At 37.9% G+C, this 23,403-nt stretch overlaps 1 protein-coding gene and 1 pseudogene across 3 annotated transcripts in view; both read left to right on the top strand.

Moving 5' to 3' along the window:
* Nucleotides 1-23,403, top strand: part of GRM7 (glutamate metabotropic receptor 7) — a 940,532-nt gene that overhangs the window by 433,939 nt on the left and 483,190 nt on the right. The window lies entirely within an intron of this gene.
* LOC785027 (small ribosomal subunit protein eS10-like) lies at nucleotides 2,324-2,815 on the top strand (annotated as a pseudogene).

Genomic DNA, 23,403 nt, shown 5'->3' with positions numbered 1-23,403 from the left:
AGCACAAAACCCCTGTATAATCAGAAGCAGATGACCTAGAAGGAAGGATGTTCTCTGAACTAGGCTGTCTTCCATGGAAGCATATGGTTTATACTACAGTTGTATGGTGGGATCCATGATTCATTTTGCTCATGAAGATACACCTACAGTTTAACAGAAAACTTTTCCCAGTGTGAAAAGATAGGACCTGAACAAGAAAGCCGAAATGGGCACTCCTGTATTCTTTTTTGCCTTTTTGTTGTTACTCAGTTGCTCAGTCTTGTCCTACTCTTCGCGACCCCATGGACTGCAAGCCTGCCAGGCTCCTCTGTCCTTCACTATCTCCTAGAGTTTGGTCAAATTCATGTCAATTGAGTCAGTGAAGCTATCTAGCTATCTCATTGTCAGCCACCCTCTTCTTTTGTTTCTTGCCTTAAGCAACAGCAAAGATATTCTACCAGAAGCATAACTTTGCTGACTCATTCATTCAAACTAAATGGTGCATCAGTCAACCCTTGTTGCTCATTAGAACCATCTGAGGAGCTTTAGAAAAACCTGATGCCTGGACCCAGCCCCAGATATCAAGTTTAATTGTTCTCTGTTCACCTCCTGCATCTGTTTAGAGCTCCTAGGGTACTTGTAATATGTGAGCAGGCTGAGAACTACTTCCCTAAAGAGTTGAGTACCATTTCTCAACTGTTTCTCCTGTGATGAGTTAGCCAAAGTTGCAAAACCAAAGGCATTTAGGGACCAGGCTGATGATGAAAACGCATGAAGAAGACCTGCTTCTCCTTCTCAAAATAAAGTTGAGTTTGCTGCTGCCTAAAGGGATAAGAGCAAAATCAGCCTTTGGGCTGCTCTTTCCTGATCCAAGTCCTATTGCTGTGAAACATCTCCCCTCTTTCTTTCGAACCTTCCCTCCCCTCCACTTGGTCTTTTGCAGATTAACTCCTACCCTTCCTTTAGGCTAATATTTCACAAACTTTAGCATGCCTAGGAATCACCTGAAAGGCTTTTAATGTGCATACCCCTGGGTCCCACCCCAAGATTTTCAGATCCAGTAGATGTGGGATAAAGCCAGAAAAAGTTGCATCACTGACAAATTCCTGTGTGATGCTGATGTTGCTTATATGGGACCATAAGCTCAGAACCGCTGCGTTAAATCTTAACTTGTTGTCATTTCTTCGTTGAAGGTTTGAAAACTGAATTAGCTGTCCACTGGCATTTAGCTAGACTGTGCCTCTTGTGATCAAAGATGGTCTTTTGGGGACCATAGTATCTTTAGTGTGTGTACTGAAGTATGGACAAAAAAGACATTGGTGGATAAACATGAATGCTTAAGAAGCAGTTATCTTAAGACATCAGTTTTTCTCAGCACGTCCTCATTTTCTTTGAGTTACTTTTTTCCAATTCTCAGTTTATTACATGGCTTCTTATCTATTCAGAGATAAGCTGTGACACCTCAGCTTGGTTTAAAAATGGTTCCCTCTCCAAGTTGCATGTTCTTTATCCTTGGAGCTTCACAGCTTCCTCATCACCTGGTATTTGTTAGAAATTCAGAATCTCAGACCTTACCCTGGGCTCCCCGAATCTGAATCACACTATATTAAAATCCCCAGCTGAGCAGTACAGAGGACCACACTTCCAAATTCAAGAAACACTCTTATCAGCCTAAATGCATCCTCAGTCTACCCTGTATTAGTATTAAAACAAAACAAAACAAAAATACAAAGCCTCTTGAGCTAGTTGCTGCCTTTGTTTTCAGGGCCATCTTGGCTGAGTGCCTTTCGAATCTTACCACATTTGTGCTGCACTCTTGGCAGCTGATAACTGCTTCATGTATCCTTCCTGAGAGATCTGTGTTCCTGTTTTAACAGGGTCTTTCTCAGCCCCATCTAAAAGAATTAAGGAAGCAGAACTCTTAAATATTGTGACAGATTCATGGAGAAGACAGACATAGAGAGCTTTAAATCATATACACATTTTATGGAAGAAAGCCATCTCTGCCTGGTTTTGATACAATCATTATTTTTACACCCCAGCCTCATCTTATTTCCCCACTGTCATCTTTTTGATCCTTCTTCCCCACCTCTTTCCTCTCTCCCCTCCATGACCTTTTCTCTTCTTCCTCTCATATTCTCAGACATTTTTACATTATTTTATAATGTAAAGCAACTCATTTGGAGTCTCAACTTCCAAATGACATAGGCCAGAGAACACACATAATCAATTTCCACTTGAGTAACTACGGCTAGAATGATGCAACCTTCTGATACACTAACTGGAGATCATGAGTTTGACCTAGTCCTTTCAAGCTCTGGCCCCGGACACAGCAGTCATCACAATGTTGGTGCCCAAGAAGAACCAGATTGCCATTTATGAACTTCTTTTTAAGGAGAGGGTAATGGTGACCAAGACGGATATCCACATGCCTAAGCACCCCGAACTGGCAGACAAGAACATGCCCAGTCTTCATGTCATGAAAGCCATGTAGTCTTTTAAATCACAAGGCCATGTGAAGGAACAGTTTGCCTGGAGACACTTCTACTGGTAGCTCACCGAGGGCATCCAGTATCTCTGCAATTACCTCCACCTGCCCCCCTGAGGTTGTGCCTGCCACCCTGCACCACAGCCGTCCTGAGACTGGCTGGCCATGGCCCAAAGGTCTGGAGGGAGAACATCCTGCAAGACTCATACAAGGGGAAGTCAATGGAGACACCTGCAAAGCACCATGCCCCCTGATACCGACAAGAAACCCAAGACTGGGGTTGGGTCAGCAACTGAATTCCAGTTTAGAGGTGGATTTGGTTGAGGACGTGGTCAGCCACCTCAGTAAAGTTGAAAGGGATTGTTTTGTGTTGAATAAACCTGTAGCCAGGAAAAAAAAAAAAAAAAAAAGAGTTTGATCTAAACTTCCCATGAGTTGCCACTGAGAATGTAACCTTATGTCGTAGGACTGTATTGGAGGGCATGTTTTAGGTGATTGCAGAAGATGATGCACTACCACACTATTAAATTTCTCGTTTTAACCACTACCTCTTTAATGAAATACATGTATAAAAATGCTTCTCTTTATTGTAAACACATTGCCTTGATATAAGAGAAAATGAACAACCTCTAAATTTTAGTATCTCCCTTACAAAAGTGTGACTTCCATCCCAACACAGTTAATTACAAAAGGCTAATTTGTTTGTTTTTTCCCTTGATTCCCTGCCAAGATGCACTTCTAAAAGAATATCCTGTGTCAGGCTCCCCTAGGTGGGAGCCTCTTTGTATGCTAGACTTAATCTTTAATGTACTCCGACTCCTGGTCTGACGAAGGACTTAGTGCATGCTTCATAACTATCTGAGATGAAAATTGCTGCTGGATCAATTGCTAAGATACAGGGCTAGAATATACCCTTAGAGTTCTAATTGTCAAGTTCTTTATGGGTTATATTTCATACTAGCTCAAACCAAAAATGAGGCCACATGATCAGTTACTCATCTTTTTGACCCACTGAAATCTAGCCCTAGCCCTTTTGATTTATAAATGCCTAAGTATTTTTGACTTTTTTTTTTGATTGTACAGCAAGAACCACATATACAGTATAAAGTATAGAAAAATACTTCGTTGGTATAGTAATGTGTCATATGTTATTATTATTGTTGTAATATTGTCGTTATGCTCAAGGATCATTGGTTTATTGTAAAAGTGTTGCCAAAAGGAGTGTGGGATTTGGCTGCTCTCTGCTCAAAAGCCAATAAACAGGCTAGGTTGATGACAAGGAAAGTTTGCTTTATTTCAGATGCAGGCAACTAGGCGAGGAGGGGCAGACATTTGTCCAAAGACCAACACTCAAGCCCCTGCACTGGCAACCAGTGGGCAAGAGCTTTTATAGAGCGGGGGAGAGGGGAAGGGGGGGAGCGCATGTTACAAGCAGAGGCCTCACAGTCAGCATTTGTCTGAGGACGAATCTCAGAATTGTGGCAGCTCATGTCCTGGGTGCACTCTGGTCATCATGTAGTTAAGTTCTCCCCCTGGTGTTTTAGTATCTGTAAGATAGCTCAAAGGATGTGCCTCAGAATATTATCTGTAACCCTGAGAAAGAATTAAAGGTCCTTGACCATGCTTAATGACTACATTATTATTGAGTCTCCTTTCACTGTTTTCCTTTTTTCCTGCATTTCTCTCTTCTCTGATTAAACTTATTCTTCCACTAAAGTTTTCCACAGACAAAAGGCAGGCAGAGGACATGATGGGGGGCAAGGGCCATAGGGTCCTGCTCCCTTAAAAAAATGCAGCGCCTTGCCAGCTTAGCTTACAGTTAGGTTTTGTTATGAGGGTTGTTTGGTTTGAACTGGAACCAATGAAAAACAATATTACAATTCGTCGTCAGTCCAGTCAAAGGAAGGATGCTTAATCTACCACGTGATCAAACTCTCATTGCTTGGGCTTCAGTGAATATATAGACACAAGCAGTGCACATGTGCACGTGTGTGTGTATTATAATATTTAATCTCAGCACCCCAGGGCCCAGTCAATTTGACACATGAAAGGAACCGTTACAACCTAGAGTGCAATTTTGTCCTCATGTTTTCTCCCACATAAAGTCTTTGGCTTGCCACCCTATCTTCTAGAATGTTAGGTTTCATGAACCAGACAGTTTTCTAACAGAACAAAAGTGTGAGCTAGAAGGAGATTTCCAATGCTTTATTTTGCCATGACCATTTAAAACAGAATCTATTTCTATTTACTATCCACATTATTTTGTAAAAGATGAGTATCTCTTATTGGCCACATTTGATCAGAATGGATATTCTGAAACAGTCAGTAGTGGCCTGGGGTAAATGTTAAAATGGTATGAATCTAGCTGTCTGGATCTATATCTATTCATTAAGAAGAAATAGTTGCTCCTATACATTTTAAATATTTTCATTGCATTGTCTATGTTATTATGGTTTTCCTTTAATAAGACTTTAAAAAGGAATAAGTTGAGAGAGAATAAGATGAAGAGGAAAGAAAATGGACAGGAAGATATTGGCATGTTTTGCATTTTTTATAGTTACTAGCTAAGAAAAATGATTGTGATACATATATGTTATATTTGAATCTCTTTTTTTCCCTAGGCTATTATAAGACAAAGTAGTAATTTATGATTTTTCAAGATATTAAGAATTCTATGTAATATATTATTGTGAGGACACTTTTTTCTTTGATATCTTGTCTTTTTAATATTTGCATTTCAGTTGTTATTGAATAGCATTTTGATTTCTTTTTTTTTTAATTTTATTTTATTTTTAAACTTTACATAATTGTATTAGTTTTGCCAAATATCAAAATGAATCCGCCACAGGTACACATGTGTTCTCCATCCTGAACCCTCCTCCCTCCTCCCTCCCCATACCATCCCTCTGGGTCGTCCCAGTGCACCAGCCCCAAGCATCCAGTATCGTGCATCGAACCTGGACTGGCAACTCATTTCTTACATGATATTTTACATGTTTCAATGTCATTCTCCCAAATCTTCCCACCCTCTCCCTCTCCCACAGAGTCCATAAGACTGTTCTATACATCAGTGTCTTTTGCTGTCTCGTACACCGGGTTATTGTTACCATCTTTCTAAATTCCATATATATGCGTTAGTATACTGTATTTATGTTTTTCCTTCTGGCTTACTTCACGCTGCATAATAGGCTCCAGTTTCATCCACCTCATTAGAACTGATTCAAATGTAATCTTTTTAATGGCTGAGTAATACTCCATTGTGTATATGTACCACTGCTTTCTTATCCATTCATCTGCTGATGGACATCTAGGTTGCTTCCATGTCCTGGCTATTATAAACAGTGCTGCGATGAACATTGGGGTACACGTGTCTCTTTCCCTTCTGGTTTCCTCAGTGTGTATGCCCAGCAGTGGGATTGCTGGGTCATAAGGCAGTTCTATTTCCAGTTTTATAAGGAATCTCCACACTGTTCTCCATAGTGGCTGTACTAGTTTGCATTCCCACCAACAGTGTAAGAGGGTTCCCTTTTCTCCACACCCTCTCCAGCATTTATTATTTGTAGACTTTTGGATCGTAGCCATTCTGACTGGTGTGAAATGGTACCTCATAGTGGTTTTGATTTGCATTTCTCTGATAATGAGTGATGTTGAGCATCTTTTCATGTGTTTGTTAGCCATCTGTATGTCTTCTTTGGAGAAATGTCTATTTAGTTCTTTGGCCCATTTTTTGATTGGGTCGTTTATTTTTCTGGAGTTGAGCTGTAGGAGTTGCTTGTATATTTTTGAGATTAGTTGTTTGTCAGTTGCTTCATTTGCTATTATTTTCTCCCATTCTGAAGGCTGTCTTTTCACCTTGCTAATAGTTTCCTTTGATGTGCAGAAGCTTTTAAGGTTAATTAGGTCCCATTTATTCATTTTTGATTTTATTTCCAATATTCTGGGAGGTGGGTCATAGAGGATCCTGCTGTGATGTATGTCAGAGAGTGTTTTGCCTATGTTCTCCTCTAGGAGTTTTATAGTTTCTGGTCTTACATTTAGATCTTTAATCCATTTTGAGTTTATTTTTGTGTATGGTGTTAGAAAGTGGTCTAGTTTCATTCTTTTACAAGTGGTTGACCAGATTTCCCAGCACCACTTGTTAAAGAGATTGTCTTTAATCCATTGTATATTCTTGCCTCCTTTGTCAAAGATAAGGTGTCCATATGTGCGTGGATTTATCTCTGGGCTTTCTATTTTATTCCATTGATCTATATTTCTGTCTTTGTGCCAGTACCATACTGTCTTGATAACTGTGGCTTTGTAGTAGAGCCTGAAGTCAGGTAGGTTGATTCCTCCAGTTCCATTCTTCTTTCTCAAGATCGCTTTGGCTATTCGAGGTTTTTTGTATTTCCATACAAATTGTGAAATTATTTGTTCTAGCTCTGTGAAGAATACTGTTGGTAGCTTGATAGGGATTGCGTTGAATCTATAAATTGCTTTGGGTAGTATACTCATTTTCACTATACTGATTCTTCCAATCCATGAACATGGTATATTTCTCCATCTATTAGTGTCCTCTTTGATTTCTTTCACCAGTGTTTTATAGTTTTCTATATATAGGTCTTTAGTTTCTTTAGGTAGATATATTCCTAAGTATGGCTGAATGGATACAAAAACAAGACCCCTACATGTGTTGTCTACAAGAGACCCACCTCAAAACAGGGGACACATACAGACTGAAAGTGAAGGGCTGGAAAAAGATTTTCCATGCAAATAGGGACCAAAAGAAAGCAGGAGTAGCAACACTCATATCAGATAAAATAGACTTTAAAACAAAGGCTGTGAAAAGAGACAAAGAAGGTCACTACATAATGATCAAAGGATCAATCCAAGAAGAAGATATAACAATTATAAATATATATGCACCCAACACGGGAGCACCACAGTACGTAAGACAAATGCTAACAAGTATGAAAGGAGAAATTAACAATAACACAATAATAGTGGGAGACTTTAATACCCCACTTACACCTATGGATAGATCAACTAAACAGAAAATTAACAAGGAAACACAAACTTTAAATGATACAATAGACCAGTTAGACCTAATTGAGATCTATAGGACATTTCATCCCAAAACAATGAATTGCACCTTTTTCTCAAGTGCACATGGAACCTTCTCCAGGATAGATCACATCCTGGGCCATAAAGCTAGCCTTGGTAAATTCAAAAAAATAGAAATCATTCCAGGCATTTTTTCTGACCACAATGCAGTGTGATTAGATCTCAATTACAGGAGAAAAACTATTAAAAATTCCAACATATGGAGGCTGAACAACACGCTGCTGAATAACCAACAAATCACAGAAGAAATCAAAAAAGAAATCAAAATTTGCATAGAAACGAATTAAAATGAAAACACAACAACCCAAAACCTGTGGGACACAGTAAAAGCAGTCCTAAGGGGAAAGTTCATAGCAATACAGGCACACCTCAAGAAACAAGAAAAAAGTCAAATAAATAACCTAACTCTACACCTAAAGCAACTAGAAAAGGAAGAAATGAAGAACCCCAGGGTTAGTAGAAGGAAAGAAATCTTAAAAATTAGAGCAGAAATAAATGCAAAAGAAACAAAAGAGACCATAGCAAAAATCAACAAAACCAAAAGCTGGTTCTTTGAAAGGATAAATAAAATTGACAGACCATTAGCCAGACTCATCAAGAAACAAAGGGAGAAAAATCAAATCAATAAAATTAGAAACGAAAATGGAGAGATCACAACAGACAACACAGAAATACAAAGGATCATAAGAGACTACTATCAACAATTATATGCCAATAAAATGGACAACGTGGAAGAAATGGACAAATTCTTAGAAAAGTACAACTTTCCAAAACTCGACCAGGAAGAAATAGAAAATCTTAACAGACCCATCACAAGCACGGAAATTGAAACTGTAATCAAAAATCTTCCAGCAAACAAAAGCCCCGGTCCAGACAGCTTCACAGCTGAATTCTACCAAAAATTTAGAGAAGAGCTAACACCTATCCTGCTCAAACTCTTCCAGAAAATTGCAGAGGAAGGTGAACTTCCAAACTCATTCTATGAGGCCACCATCACCCTAATACCAAAACCTGACAAAGATCCCACAAAAAAAGAAAACTACAGGCCAATATCACTGATGAACATAGATGCAAAAATCCTTAACAAAATTCTAGCAATCAGAATCCAACAACACATTAAAAAGATCATACACCATGATCAAGTGGGCTTTATCCCAGGGATGCAAGGATTCTTCAATATCCACAAATCAATCAATGTAATACACCACATTAACAAATTGAAAAACAAAAACCATATGATTATCTCAATAGATGCAGAGAAAGCCTTTGACAAAATACAACATCCATTTATGATAAAAACTCTCCAGAAAGCAGGAATAGAAGGAACATACCTCAACATAATAAAAGCTATATATGACAAACCCACAGCAAACATTATCCTCAATGGTGAAAAATTGAAAGCATTTCCTCTAAAGTCAGGAACAAGACAAGGGTGCCCACTTTCACCATTACTATTCAACATAGTTTTGGAAGTTTTGGCCACAGCAATCAGAGCAGAAAAAGAAAGAAAAGGAATCCAAATTGGAAAAGAAGAAGTAAAACTCTCACTATTTGCAGATGACATGATCCTCTACATAGAAAACCCTAAAGATTCCACCAGAAAATTACTAGAAATAATCAATGACTATAGTAAAGTTGCAGGATACAAAATCAACACACAGAAATCCCTTGCATTCCTATACACTAATAATGAGAAAACAGAAAGAGAAATTAAGGAAACAATTCCATTCACCATTGCAACGGAAAGAATAAAATACTTAGGAATATATCTACCTAAAGAAACTAAAGACCTATATATTGATTTCTAAATTAAGTTTACAATAGCATTTAAATATTATGGGGAATTTGATTTACTTAGCAAAAATATTGTTAGCAGTGAAAAGATGCATAAATGCTATATTTAAGATATACTCAAAGTGATAAGGTCATGTTTAATAGAAGATGCCCTAAAGCAATTTCCAAATAAAAATTGTTAATTAAGCAGTATTAGGCTCTTGGTTTGATTTTGTTTTTATCTTTAATTTTATCATGGTTAAACTAAATATAAGATATAAATGAAAATTTGATAAACCCCAAACTACAATTTGTCTTACTTGAGCAAACCAGTATTCAGATAAATTTAAAAATATATATATAATTATTAACTGCATAGTATTTTATGTTTAAAAAGTGAGTGACATCATTGCTTTAATTCATCTTGTTAAGCTTCTTAAAGGACCATCTCATTTCCTTTTTTCTATTCTTCTTTCTAACTTACTTATTGATTATTTAATTATAGACTTTTGGATTCATTTACTATTGATCTGACAAGCATCTATTGAACACCAATTTACATAGGCATTTACTTGGTGTTAAGGACATATGATGAGTCAGTTGTGACTGCTGGTATAATATGGTAACTATCCAGTTGGTAAGAAAAGTACATGATCAAGCTCAGAGCGTGTATGGCATGTGCCATGATGAAGTATAAGGTTGAATTGAAAAGAATGTTAGGAGAAAAGATATAGTTAGAAAACAGGGAATTCTCAGGTCTTTGCTGAATGAATTGAATATAAACTGAGTCATTTCAAAATAAATAAGACGTATCAAACAGAGTTGTCATTTCATTTTTTGGGAAGGCTAAGATGTAGTCAAATTTCTATGACTATATATAGAGAGTAGGACCCTAAATAAGGCTGAGTGCCTTCTGTGGATGAGTGAAAGCTCATGTTATGAGGGACCAGAAACCACGAGGAAGCAGAGAAAGTTCTCTGTGAAGGTAGGAGTATAAAGTTGAAAGAAGGTAGCAAGGTAAGGCATCAAACAGCTGTAAGGTGTGCCCCAAAGAGAAAGTGGGGAGTGGCCACCCTTGACTTCGGGCCTTTTTAGCTGCACTCCTGTAAAACTCAGCTAAACACCATTTCCACAGTGTGAATGCTTCTTCAGGACTTCATACTTCCTGATGTGTGTGTCTGTGCCGGTGTGTGTAAGTGGAAAAGCAAGCTTTACTTGGTTTATATTCATTGAACCTGAAGAACTGCTTCTATGAAATGCCTGTTGAATTGTGGTTATGGTTTTTCCTGCTGGGAATCAGTTTTATGAAATAAATGGTCACATCTGGACTGTTTATCTTGGTCCTGAAAACCATGGCCCATGTTCTTCCCTATAAACTTTTCTCTTGGTTCAGTGCCAGGAAGGGGACCTCATGACCACAAGGGAACTTCACCAGCCTGAGTTTCTTCCAAGGCATGGATGGTCCCATCAGAAATAGGTGTGTTTGCTCTGTTAAAATAAAACTTAATTTATTGTCTAATTGGAAAGTCAGAAACATTTAACACTTTGTATACTCATTAGTTCTAAAAGGCTTGTTGATATTGTTGTTGTTCAGGTACTCAGTTGTGTCCAGCTCTTTGGACAGCAGCACACTAGGCTTCCCTGTCCATAGTCTCCTGGAGCTTGCTCAAACTCACATCCATTGAGTCGGTGATGCCATCCAACCATCTCATCCTCTGTCATCCCCTTCTTCTCCTGCCTTCAATCCTTGCCAGCATCAGGGTTTTTTTCCAGTGAGTCAGTTTTTCACATCAGGTGGCCAAAGTACTGGAACTTCAGCTTCATCATCAGTCCCTCCAATGAATCTTCAGAGTTGATTTCCTTTAGAATTAACTGGTTTGATCTCCTGGCTGTCCAGGGGACTCTCAAGAGTCTTCTACAGCACAGCACCACAGTTCGAAAGCATTGATTCTTTGGCGCTCAGCCATCTTTATGGTCCAACTCTTAACATCCATGCATGACTACTGGAAAAAATATAGCTTTGACTATATGGACCTTTGTTTGCAGAGGAATGTCTCTGCTTTTTAATACGCTATTTAGGCTTGTCATAGCTTTTCTTATTCTTATGGATAAAAGTTGAATCTATCTACACCTATCTATTGGCCCTTAAAACCACGACCCATGTTCTTCCCTATAAACTTCTCTCTTGGACCAACTTGGACTCTTGGACTTCTCGGACTCTTCTTCTCTCTTGGACTTCTCTCAGGCCAAACTATCTATTCATTGAGCAAAACTCAGTGAAAGGTAGCATGCTGACTCACTGTATCTGGAACAGTTGGAAAGTCCTTGGTCTCTGAAAGGCAGAATGCTGCCTTTAAATATGACTTCCTGTGTATGACACTTGGCATGCCACGCTCCCTGTGTATCAGTTTCATCATTTAGACAATTTTGTGTCTTTTTTAATTATGACAACAGTTATATAATTATGAAATGAGTTCTCTCTGGAACCGTATCCTGGATTAAAGTCCTGGCTCCTCTGCTGGTTAGCTGTGTGACCATAGGCAACATATGTGGTGATGGATGTGGTGATTCTGTGTTTTGGCTTGTGCATCTACAAAGTTAAAATTGTGGTGATACCTATTTATAGACTGTCATGAAATGTAAATATGATAAAACATGTAAAGCCCTGATACAAAGCCTCAGCATGCCTGGCACAGTAGCAAGAGCTCAGAAAATTGTTTCCAGTACGTGTTGACTATTATAGAGTGCTTTGTAAATTCTACAGCCCTGTACACATGTGGTAATGTTGAAACAAAGGTGTCTCGAGTCACGGAACAATGTATTTTGAGTTAATCTTTAAACTACCTACAATCGACAGCTTGCTAATGGTTGAGCTTGTAATTTCTATCTCCTTATATAAAGACCAGTTAAGTAGAAATGGTCCAGAAATGAGCTCTCCTGTGGGACTGAGCAGTTTTATGAAAAAGCTTTTATCACCATTGCCAGACTTGCAGGTAAGGAGAATGCATTCGTTTCTAGGGATTTTAACTTGGCACCTTTCACAGACACTAAATTTACTCTGAAAAGAAAAAAGAAAAAAAGCATCTGTTCTTTTTGTGCTGGCAAGGTAGCAGAGAATGGTTCTCTTTGGCATCCTCTTTATTACTTAAGCCCTTTTTCCTCCCCCAGGCAGGTAAGAGGTGAGATAATTGATGAGGCTTTCTGGTTCCATCCTCTTGGGTGTTTCTAAAGCAAGGATGAAACATCGGGAATAAAATTTGTTTTAAAGTACAGTTTTTAAGAGAATAAGGCATAAATTTCCAGAGTCTTATTTTATATTTTATTTTATTCTGTGTGACTCTAATTCTTTTTACAGTGCTAAACAATTATTTTAGGTGGCTTTGTGGTCAAATTGAAAATATTTCATAAGACCTCCTCTTGTGCCTCATGCTTCTTCTGTCTTATTAGTGATGCAGATTATTTCTAAATTGTTAGAAATAGGAGACACCAGTGAATTGTGACATTTCCTTCTGCCCCCTTTGTGTAGAAATTTTTCTGTGTCATAAACATTGATGGATGAAGCAATACTTACAAATCTATTTCCTTGATTGTTTGTCTTCAGGTAGTCATTTTCTGTTTGAAACTTCATGGGATTCGTTTTATCAAAGTTTTCCTCAGAAGACTAGAATTGTTTTGGGTTTGTTTGTTTGTTTGTTTGTTTCTTTTTTGGGGGTGGGGTGGGGTGTACACTTTTAACTTTGCTGCTCTAAATGTGAATATCAACCAGCAGCATCAGCGCCAGTATCACCTGAGAGGTTTTCAGAAATGCAAAATTTTAGGTCCCACCCTAGACCTATAGAATCAGAATCTGTATTTTTAAAACACTCCCACACAATTCATGGTCACATTAACATTTTAGAGAAACTACATTGCAATGTCAGATTTCCATTTTCCACAAGCTTTTAAGATGTGTCTCATCAAGCCAGGATAATGGACTAGGTCTGTATTTCCAAAATTAAGTTTGACATTGGGTGTTGCAAGGAGCATGGTGTATTCGTTTCCTGTGTACCACTGTAGCAAATTACCTTAACAGCAGTGGCTTAAAACAATATAAAACAAGATGGACTATCTTATCGTACTGAAGGTCCAAGGTCCAAAAGGTGTCTCAGGTGTCTAAAACCAAGGTGTCTGCAAGTTTGTCTTCCTTCTGAAATTTGAAGAAGAACTTGATTCCTTCTATTTTCTGGATTCTAGAGCTTGACGCCATTCCTTGGTTCATGGTCCATCTTCAAAGCCAATAGTGTAGCATGTTTGAAATTCTCTCTGACTCTTCTTCTTTCTCTCATACAGTGACCCAGGATGAGCCCACTGGATAATCTCATCTCCAAGTCAGTTACCTGACAATCGTAATTCCATCTACAATCTTATACTTTCCTTTCCATAAAATCTAACCTAATCAACATTTCTGAGATGTAAGCATTGAACATCTTTGGGGCATCATTGTGCTGCCTATACACATAGGATCTGTGAACTAGTAAATCTGAGCAACATTGATTAAACAGAATTAAGAAGGTGTCTTTTATGCAGGACTTGTCAAAATCTTTGTAATATTAAAGTCACATTATGAAACACTGAGAGAGAAATATTGTGCAATAATCCCCAAATGTGTTTGCCAAATTACTCTTCTGTTCACATCTCCCAGAAGAGGGAGCTTCACTTGGGAAATCTGGACCAGAGGAATTTCCCTTCTTCCTTTCTATCCTGTCCAAGGATTAAGCAGCAGACAGAGGGCTTGGAGTTTTAGACTGTTTTCGTCACTGGACCTGATCTCAAATTGTAGGCAAGTTAGCTTACTCTTCTGTTTCAGTTTTGATTGGTTTATTGGAAAACTTGTATTCACATCTTCAACCTACCATTTGCTTTTTGCGGCCTTGATTTTATTCTAATTCCAAGTTCTGAGCTGTGGGAAATGTCAAGAGCATGGGTCCTAGGGTCAGACAGCTGGGGTTAGATGTTAATACTATAGACTACAACACAGAAAAAGGGTCTTTTTCTTTAACTCCTTTGTGCTTCAGTTTTCACATCTGTTAAATGAAGGCAAGAGTGGTGTCAGCCTCATAAAAAATGTGAATTTAAAGTAGGTAGTGCCCATGAAATGCTAGATGCAAAGCTTAGCACACACTAAGTTCTCAGATCAAGTCTGGATGAGGATCTTATTTTTCAGTTATTATCATTAATATTAATAGGAAATAAAGACAAACACCAAAGTTGTATGCAAACTACAGTATAAGAAGGACAAGCCCCATGTTTATGGGATCTTGATTTAATGGATATGAAAGAGCACTTTTGACTCTTTAAAATAAGAAAGAATTTGAAGTTAAGCTTTACAGTTAAACGCAAACCAACCAGGGAGAAGAGTTTGGAAAGGCATTTCATTGTATAAATAAGAATTGAGTTTAAAGGCTTTGGGGCATTAGTTGGCAGAAATACTTTTATCAAGAGTATCATTCCAGAGCAGTATCTACACAAATGTAACTTATTGGAGCCCAAATCACTGAAAGAATCTTCAAAATTGTACACATGGATTTTTCCTGGAAATTAAAAATTTCAGAAAGAGAATTATTGACATACATAAACCACTTCAGCAGTTTTTCTAAAAGAAATAAATAGGGTTCCTGACATGATATTTTATTTTAAAATTCTGTAAAACCAATTTTACATGAAAGCTGATTCCAGCAACATACAAATCAAACCAATTCAGAAGATTAGGTCTTGTAATTAAAAGTGCTGTATATACCTTTGTAAAGTGACAGTTTCAAATATAACTGGAACTACAGTGTCAGTATCTTTCTGAAGAAGGAGAACATAATCGGAAATCTTAATTTGTCTCTATGGCACCCTAATAACTCATTTAAGTTGTGATAGAAAAATGAACTTTGAAGGAAATTGAGAGAAACAAACTAACTTCCCTAGGTTTAATTAGCTAAGTAGAAATCACAAAACTCATAATCACAGATACACATAGTCGTGAAATACTGATTACCAAAATACCAGAATATTTGGCTTCAGGCGTGAGAATGTGTGGTGTGTGATGTGGTCATGGTGTGTGATGTATATTTGTGTAGTATGTGTGGTGTGTGTGTGTGTGAGAGAGAGAGAGAGAGAGATATAGGTGTGCACTTGTGATATCTGTGTGTGTATATGTGTGATGTGTATTGTATGTGGTACATGTATGTGATATGTGTATGTGGGTATGTCATGTGTGTGTGCATACTCAGATCAGCACCCTAGTGCATAGAACTGATGCTAACAGTCAAAATGGACAGATTTTTGAAAAATCAGTACTGTATTATGTAATTAATAGGAAGTGCTATGTCATCTGCTTTGAATAGGGAATGTAGTTTGGGAAAGGTTGGACTAGGTGAATTTATAAGTTGTGACCTCCTTCTGTCTCTTTATTGCAATTCATATTTAATCAAGTCTCAGTAGCGCACTGGCTAGGAAACCTAGGGCTGGCTTTCCATATTATAACTCAGGTTTGCTCCAAGTCATAGCTATTGTTATATTCTGTTTATAGTCTGTTTATGATGTAGTGGGATATTATGTTATATAGTTAGACCTACTTTTTTTCCATTATGGTTCATTATAAAATATTGAATATAGTTATCTCTGCTTTACAATAGGAGCTCAAACTTGTTTATCTATTTCATAAATAATAGTTTGCATCTGCTAGTCCCAAACTCCCAATTCAACCTTCCCCCCACATCCCTGACCTTGGCAACTGCAAGTCTGTTCTCTATGTCTGTAAGACTGTTTCAATTTCATAGATAAATTCATTTGTGTCATAGTTTAGATTCCCATGTAAGTGTTATCATATGGTATTGGCTTTCTCTTTCTGACCATCTCTAGGTCCATCCATGTAGCTGCAAATGGTATATTTTCGTTCTCTTTTATGGCTGAGTAATATTCCATTGTATGTACTGTGCCACATCTTCTTCAATGGACATTTCAGTTATTTCTGTGTCTTGGTGTATGTGTATTTTCAAAGTATGGTTTTGTCCAGATTCATGCCCAGGAGTGGTATCACTGGATCATGTTGTAATTCTATTTTTAGTTTCCTAAGGAACCTCCATACTGTTCTGCAAAGTGACTGTAACAACTTAAATTCCCACCAGCAGTAAAGAGGGGTTCCCTTTTCTCCACATTCTCTCCAGCATTTCTCATCTGTGGACTTTTTAATGATGGCCATTCTGACCAGTGTGAGGCCATACCTTGTTGCATTTTGATTTGTATTACTCTAATAATTAGCGATGTTGGGTATCTTTTCAAGTACCTATAAACTTATTTTTGAAATTAGACTTAATTTACCTCACAGCTACTCTTGGAAAAATCACTTTCTCATCTTTTCCCCCATTTTTGAAAGAAACATACCATTTACCTTTGGTGTTCTTAGCCTATTTGACACTGTCACAAAATTTCTAATGACTTTTTCCTCTACATGACAAAATTATTTTCAATACTAATCATGAAATGAAATGAATAATAGTAATAATGAAAAAATTCTAGCAGTAAAAATCTTAATTTATTGCAGTTCATGTGTCTACACAGGCTTGTAATAAATAAATATACAAATAAATTTACAGTATAGAATAGAAAAACAATAAGAGAAGATGAAATTTAAATGTATCATCTTTTTTACTAAAAGGAAAAATCCTAAGTGTCCATATCTGTTGGCCTATTGCAGTAACAAATAACATCCCAGTTTTTGTTTGCAGGCTTTATCTTTAGTGAATTTAACTATTTTGTAAAAATTGATCTTCTTTGCATATTCATGTTTATTAGACAACTTAACCAGATTTGTTAATCTGAATTTGTTCACAGTTGATCAGAGAGCCCTTTTTACTAATTTTATTTCAAAAATAATTTTTCCCCCACAAGAAGCAATAAATAAACAACTAGCAAAACTCTTATAGATAACCATAAAATACAAACTTCATGAAATTCTATAAGTTGTCAGAACATCAGTGTCTGTACTTCTTTGATACGAATTTTTCAAATGTTTCCACATTTGGATATTTTCCCCTGAAATATGTTTGCCAAAACAAATCATTAATGTAACCCATATGTTGTAACACTTTCTGAAATTTTGTTTCTATAAAATAAGATAAAATGGTGACTGATAAGTCATTGACATTAATCCATTGCTTTACAACAATGAACAGAATTGAAGTATTAAGTGTTCTTCCTGTCTGCAATCATCGTGCTGTTATTATTACAAATGTACTTTTAAAATCTGAGAATATGCAATGCTAGAGGAATTGGAGGGTTTCTCTGATAGATCAGTTGGTAAAGAATCTGCCTGCAATGCAGGAGACCCCAGTTTGATTCCTGGGCTGGGAGGATTCTCTTTAGAAGGGATAGACTACCCACTCCAGTATTCTTGGGCTTCACTTGTGGCTCAGCTGGTAAAGAATCCACCTGCAGTGCAGGAGACCTGGGTTCAGTCCCTGGGTTGGGAAGATCCCCTGGAGAAGGGAAAGGCTGTGCACTCCAGTATTCTGGCCTGGAGAATTCCATGGACTATATAGTCCATGGGGTTGCAAAGAGTTGGGCATGACTGAGTGACTTTCACTTCATTTCAGAGGATTTGGAGGCATGAACTATGCCTAATGTGACTTGGTTGATTCCTAGCTATAGTGAACTTATTCCTGAAATGTGTAAGTGTATGTGTGACTAAATCTGCATATGTCCGGAGCAGATGCATAATTTAGGGTTCTCTGAGTTCAGTTCTATGTAGGCGATGTTTGTTAAAAGGAGTAAATGATACAAGTTGCACTCATTTGAAGCTTGTGTATATATTACCAAAACTCAACAGTTACTGCAGTGTGCAGAACTTAGATCAAGAGTGGTCAGTAAACTTTGACCTTTGGGTTAAAGTTTTTCAGCTGTCTATTTTTATAATTATTTTTTTTAATTACCATTTTTTTAACATATTGTCTAGGGAAAATGGCTGCTTTTATGCTAAATTGAGTAGAATTGAGTAACCACAACAGAGATCACATGACCTACATGGTCTGAAATATTTACTATCTGACCTTTTACAAAAAAGGTTTGACAGATCCTGGTTTTGACTGACCAGAGTTTTTGGAGGGGAGCATATTTTTCCTGCCATTGTTTAGAATTGCTAGCCCAAGTTTGTAAAAAAAAAAAAAAAAAGCAAACAGATAACTTGTAGTTATTTCTTGTTGAGATTCCCTACAAATAGTGAATCTCTTATTGCCTGACCATTTGTACCACCCCATTTCAGTATTCCTTTGATTCATCCTGTAGTATTCTTGGGTTATTTTATTGAATGAAGGTCATACCTAAACACCAAGTAGGGTCTAATGCATAGCAAACCTCCCAGGATTATTAGTGTGCTTTCCCTTGCAAAAGCACTTGACTGTAAATTATAAGGAGAGAGAGCCTAAAAATGTACAGATAGCAGAATTTTGGGTAAAATGTTGTAAGGCGCAGTGCACATATGCTTACAACATCCAGGTAAACCCTATATCCCTGAGGGCCAGGCAGGACACAGTGTGTGATGGATAGCCGCTGAAATTTTAGATCACCCTCACTTACACCTGGGGCTTCCTGGGTGGCTCTGTGGTAAAGAATTTGCCTGCCACTACAGGAGGCACAGGAGACCCAGGGATAAGATCCCCTGGAGGAGGAAATGGCAACCCACTCCAGTGTTCTTGCCTGAAAAATCCCATGATCTGAGGAACCTGGCGGGCTACTCAGCCCAGTGGGTCACAAAGAGTCAGACAGTACTGAGCAACTGAGCACAGACACAGCTTCCACATAGTCCACTCCTTTATAAAGCTGAAATGTGATGTCAACTGTCTTTTGGTTTTTAATCTGTATTTCATATTGAAGTATAGTTGATTTACAATATCGTGTTAGTTTCAGGTGCACAGCAAAGTGATTCAGTTATTCATATACATGTATCTATTATTTTTCTAATTATTTCCCCATTTAGGTTATTACAGGATACTGAAGAGGTCCCTGTGCTATACAGTACGTGCTTATTGGCTATCTGTTTTAAATATATCAGTGTATATATGTCAGTCCTAACCCCTTTTTGATTAGACAACTCAAACTTTGGTTTGAAAGGAAAGAAGATTCTTGATTTTTTTTTTTAATGTCTTGCCACTCTTCTATTTATCATCTTGTTTCATGTAATTTTCTTCTTCCCATTTATCTCTTTGAGTAATTCCTGAAGCTTGCAGTTGATTTCAGTGGGGATACAGGGTTCAAAACTGAAGTCTCTGTGTCGTTCACAAGTAACATGAGTTGAATCCACATTATATGTGAATATAGAACATCTCTTTAGATACAAATGATCTGTGTGTTCATTCCATTCTAATTCTCAACACTGTCAAACAAGTAGCAATCTAGATCTGACCCTAGTCTCTAATTAAGGTATATGAGTGACATACAACATGTACCTTCCCCTTAAAGGAAGGAAATTTAACAGAGCTAGCTCAAAGCTTGGAGCTCATATCATCACAAAGGTGATTGCTTGGTTCAGCCTAAATTAAAACCCCTATTCATTGTTACAAGATTACATGCATTTTCTTAATATTTTGCGAAACACTGGTTGATTGCACTGTATTTTGTATAATCACATTTCCAGATGTAATTTGGCATTATTGGGACAATCAGTGAACTTGAGGTTTGTGTGATCGCTGACTTCCTATGCTCTGGGTGGAAACGTTTGTTCTCTGACATTCTTTCCCTGTGGGTGTTGCTCTAACACTCACCTGTAGCTCTGCCTACCAAAAGCAATCACATTGCAAGCCCAGCCGCTTCAAAAACCTCAGTTTTATTTTTATGCATGAAACATAGACTTCTCATTAATTATTTCATTTGTTTAATTTAAGTAGCCCTTTGCATATGCAATAATAGGTGGCTGTGATGCCTCATCCTCTCTTCCTCATTTTTTCTCCACTTTGTGACCCAAAACATAAATCCGGTCATGTTAAAAACTGGTCATGTTTTATTTAGTCACTCATATCTCTTTCTGGAGAAGGCGATGGCACCCCACTCCAGTACTCTTGCCTGGAAAATCCCATGGACGGAGAAGCCCGGTAGGCTGCAGTCCATGACGTTGCTAAGAGTTGGACACGACTGAAAGAATTCACTTTCACTTTTCACTTTCATGCGTTGGAGAAGGAAATGGCAACCCACTCCAGTGTTCTTGCCTGGAGAATCCCGGGGACAGGGGAGCCTGGTGGGCTGCCATCTATGGGGTCGCACAGAATCGGACATGACTGAAGCGACTTAGCAGTAGCAGCAGCAGCTTTTGAATATATTCTGTCTTTAAGAATGAAAAATTGTTCATTTCTCTTATCAGATCACAATAAAAAATGAATATGTCACTAAAAACAAGTATGTTTGCAAAGGCATTGAAGGAAAAAGAAATGTCATCCTGGTTTAATACTAACAGCCTTGTCTTAGAACAGGACCTAGGCTTTATCTGGTACAACTTTGACTAAAACTTATGAAATGGTTGTAGAAGGATCTGTTTCTTGACTCCTGATGGAAGCCTTGCACCCCATCAAAGCTAGAGTGGTTGATAATGTGGAAGGTGGTGAATTAGATATGTCAAAATAATCTTGTCAATAAACTCATATTTCATTTGCAAATGGTAGACTGACCTATCGGGAGAGATTTATTGCAGTAAATCCTTCACACTCTTAAGTGACCTGAGAACTCAGGAAGTACTGATTTCCCAAACTTGATGGCCTGGTTTGTGACTTGGCTTGTGAGAATGCTCTAAAGAAAATTGAGTGCAAACAGGATTTCTCCAAGGGCAGACTAGTAAATTGGAAGATGGAGGAATTCACTTCACATGCCTTATTCTACCCAAGACCCTTGGAAAACTCAATGAACACTTTACTACTTCACTGTTAATAATTCAGTCATCTCTTGGGACATGAGAAGCATTTACACAAAGCCACCTGCTTTAGTCACATAGATGAAAACCCACATGTGACCCAGCATCCTGCTTATGTCTTGTGCTTAAAGAAACATTATCTGTGTGCACATTAATCCTGATAGAAGAGATCACCAACAGAGATCTACTGTGGAGCACAGGGAAATATACTCAATATTTTCTAACAACCTACAGGGGAAAAGAATTTGAAAGAGAAGACATATACAAATAACTGAGTCGCTTTGCTATATACCTGAAACTAACACTATGTTGTCAATCAACTATACTTCAATTTTTGTTTCTTTTTTTTTTTTAAGAAGCATTATCTGGCATAAAGCCTTAAATATACACTCCTCAGTGAGGGAGGGGAAGACTTTCTTCTGAGTATGTGAAAAATGGTGGGAGTGACATATTTCTAAAGCCATTAAATGCAGGATCCATTTGTTTCCACTTCTTTGGTTTCAGACATACACACTGATAAATAACAAGGTTCCTTTAACAATGATAAATGCTTGATTTCTTCAAAAATGTCTTTTATTGATATGTGTACTCTTTCAAGTCTCAAGAGAATAATATTTTGCTGCAAATCTAATCTATCTTAGCAGAGACACCAAAGGGAGATGGGGAAGAGAACTACAGAAAAAGATGTTGAGAAATAGCAGAATACTAAAAGTTCAGTTTAATTTCATTTTTTGCATGCAGAGGTCACAGTTTCAACGACAGCTGGTCACATGAGAGAAGTCTAATTTTGATATTCACCATAGCGAACTGTTATCCAAATTGATAGTTAATCATATGAAATTGATGATTTCTTTATGTTTTATAAAGATAAACTCCATGTATTTAAATATTCCATCAGCAATGCTGAATGAGCCTTGAGATCTGAGTACAATTATCCCTTTCTGATGGTGAGGATGAAGACTCAATCAATTTTATCCTCTAAGGATATACAAAGGAACATGTGATTTTTTTGGGGGGGAAGGGGTAGGGATTGAGTTAAAATCTCAGGCACTGATTCATTAAATGAAGAGACACTCTTATAAAAGGTTTAACAGAAATGTTCACTGCATAGAGAAGTTTGATGGGCTAGGTCAAGGGGGTTACATGTGTTCCATCTGTGCTGGTTTATTGATTCATTTAGAGAAATATGATGGAGGAAAGAGTTAGGGTTGGAGCAGTGGGGAGACCCTCATCTCATCAGAATCCTGAGAGCTGGTGGGGACACAGCAGGACTAAGGATCAGCTGACCTCGGTTTTTGTCCCAGCGCTGATTTTAGCTATGCAGGGTTGGACAAATCAATTTCCAAGCTTCTGTCCTCTCATCTATAAAATGTATGAGTACCCCCACATTTCCCCACCTCTTCCAGTACTTGGTAGTGTTCGAATCTCCTTCATGGATCACAGCCTTGTTGTGGTAAAGGAGTTTGTGTAACTCAGTGAAGCTGTGAGCCATGCTGTGCAGACCTGCCCAAGACAGATGGTTCAGAGTGAAGAATTCTGACAAAACATGGTCCACTGGAGGGGGAAATGGCAACCCACTCCAGTATTCTGGCCTGGAGAACCCTATGAACAGTATGAAAAGGCAAAAGATAGGACATCAGAAGATGAGCACTCCAGGTCAGAAGTGTCCAGTATACTCCTGGGGAAGAGCAGAGGGCAATTACTAATAGCTCCAGAAAGAATGACGGAGCTGGGCCAAAGCAGAAATGGAGCTCAGTTGTAGATGTCTGGTGGTAAAAGTAAAGTCTGTTGCTGTAAAGAAAACTATTGCATAAGAACCTGGAATGTTAGGTCCATGACTCAAGTTAAATCAGATGTGGTCAAGCAGGAGATAGCAAGATTGAACATTGACATCTTAGGAATCAGTGAACTAAAATGGATGGGAATGGGTGAATTTATCAGATGACCATTATATCTACAGCTGTGGTCAAGAATGCCTTAGAAGAAAACTACAGTTGGTCTCATTTCACATGCTAGCAAGGTTATGCTCAAAATCCTTTAAGCTATGCTTCAGCAGTACGTGGACCCAGAACATCAAGACATACAAGCTGGTTTTGAAGAGGCAGAGGAACCAGAAATCAAATTGCCAACATTTGCTGGA

Source organism: Bos taurus, chromosome 22 (assembly GCF_002263795.3).
Source record: "Bos taurus isolate L1 Dominette 01449 registration number 42190680 breed Hereford chromosome 22, ARS-UCD2.0, whole genome shotgun sequence".
Taxonomy (NCBI): Eukaryota; Metazoa; Chordata; class Mammalia; order Artiodactyla; family Bovidae; genus Bos; species Bos taurus.
This window is presented reverse-complemented; position numbering and strand designations above follow the sequence as displayed.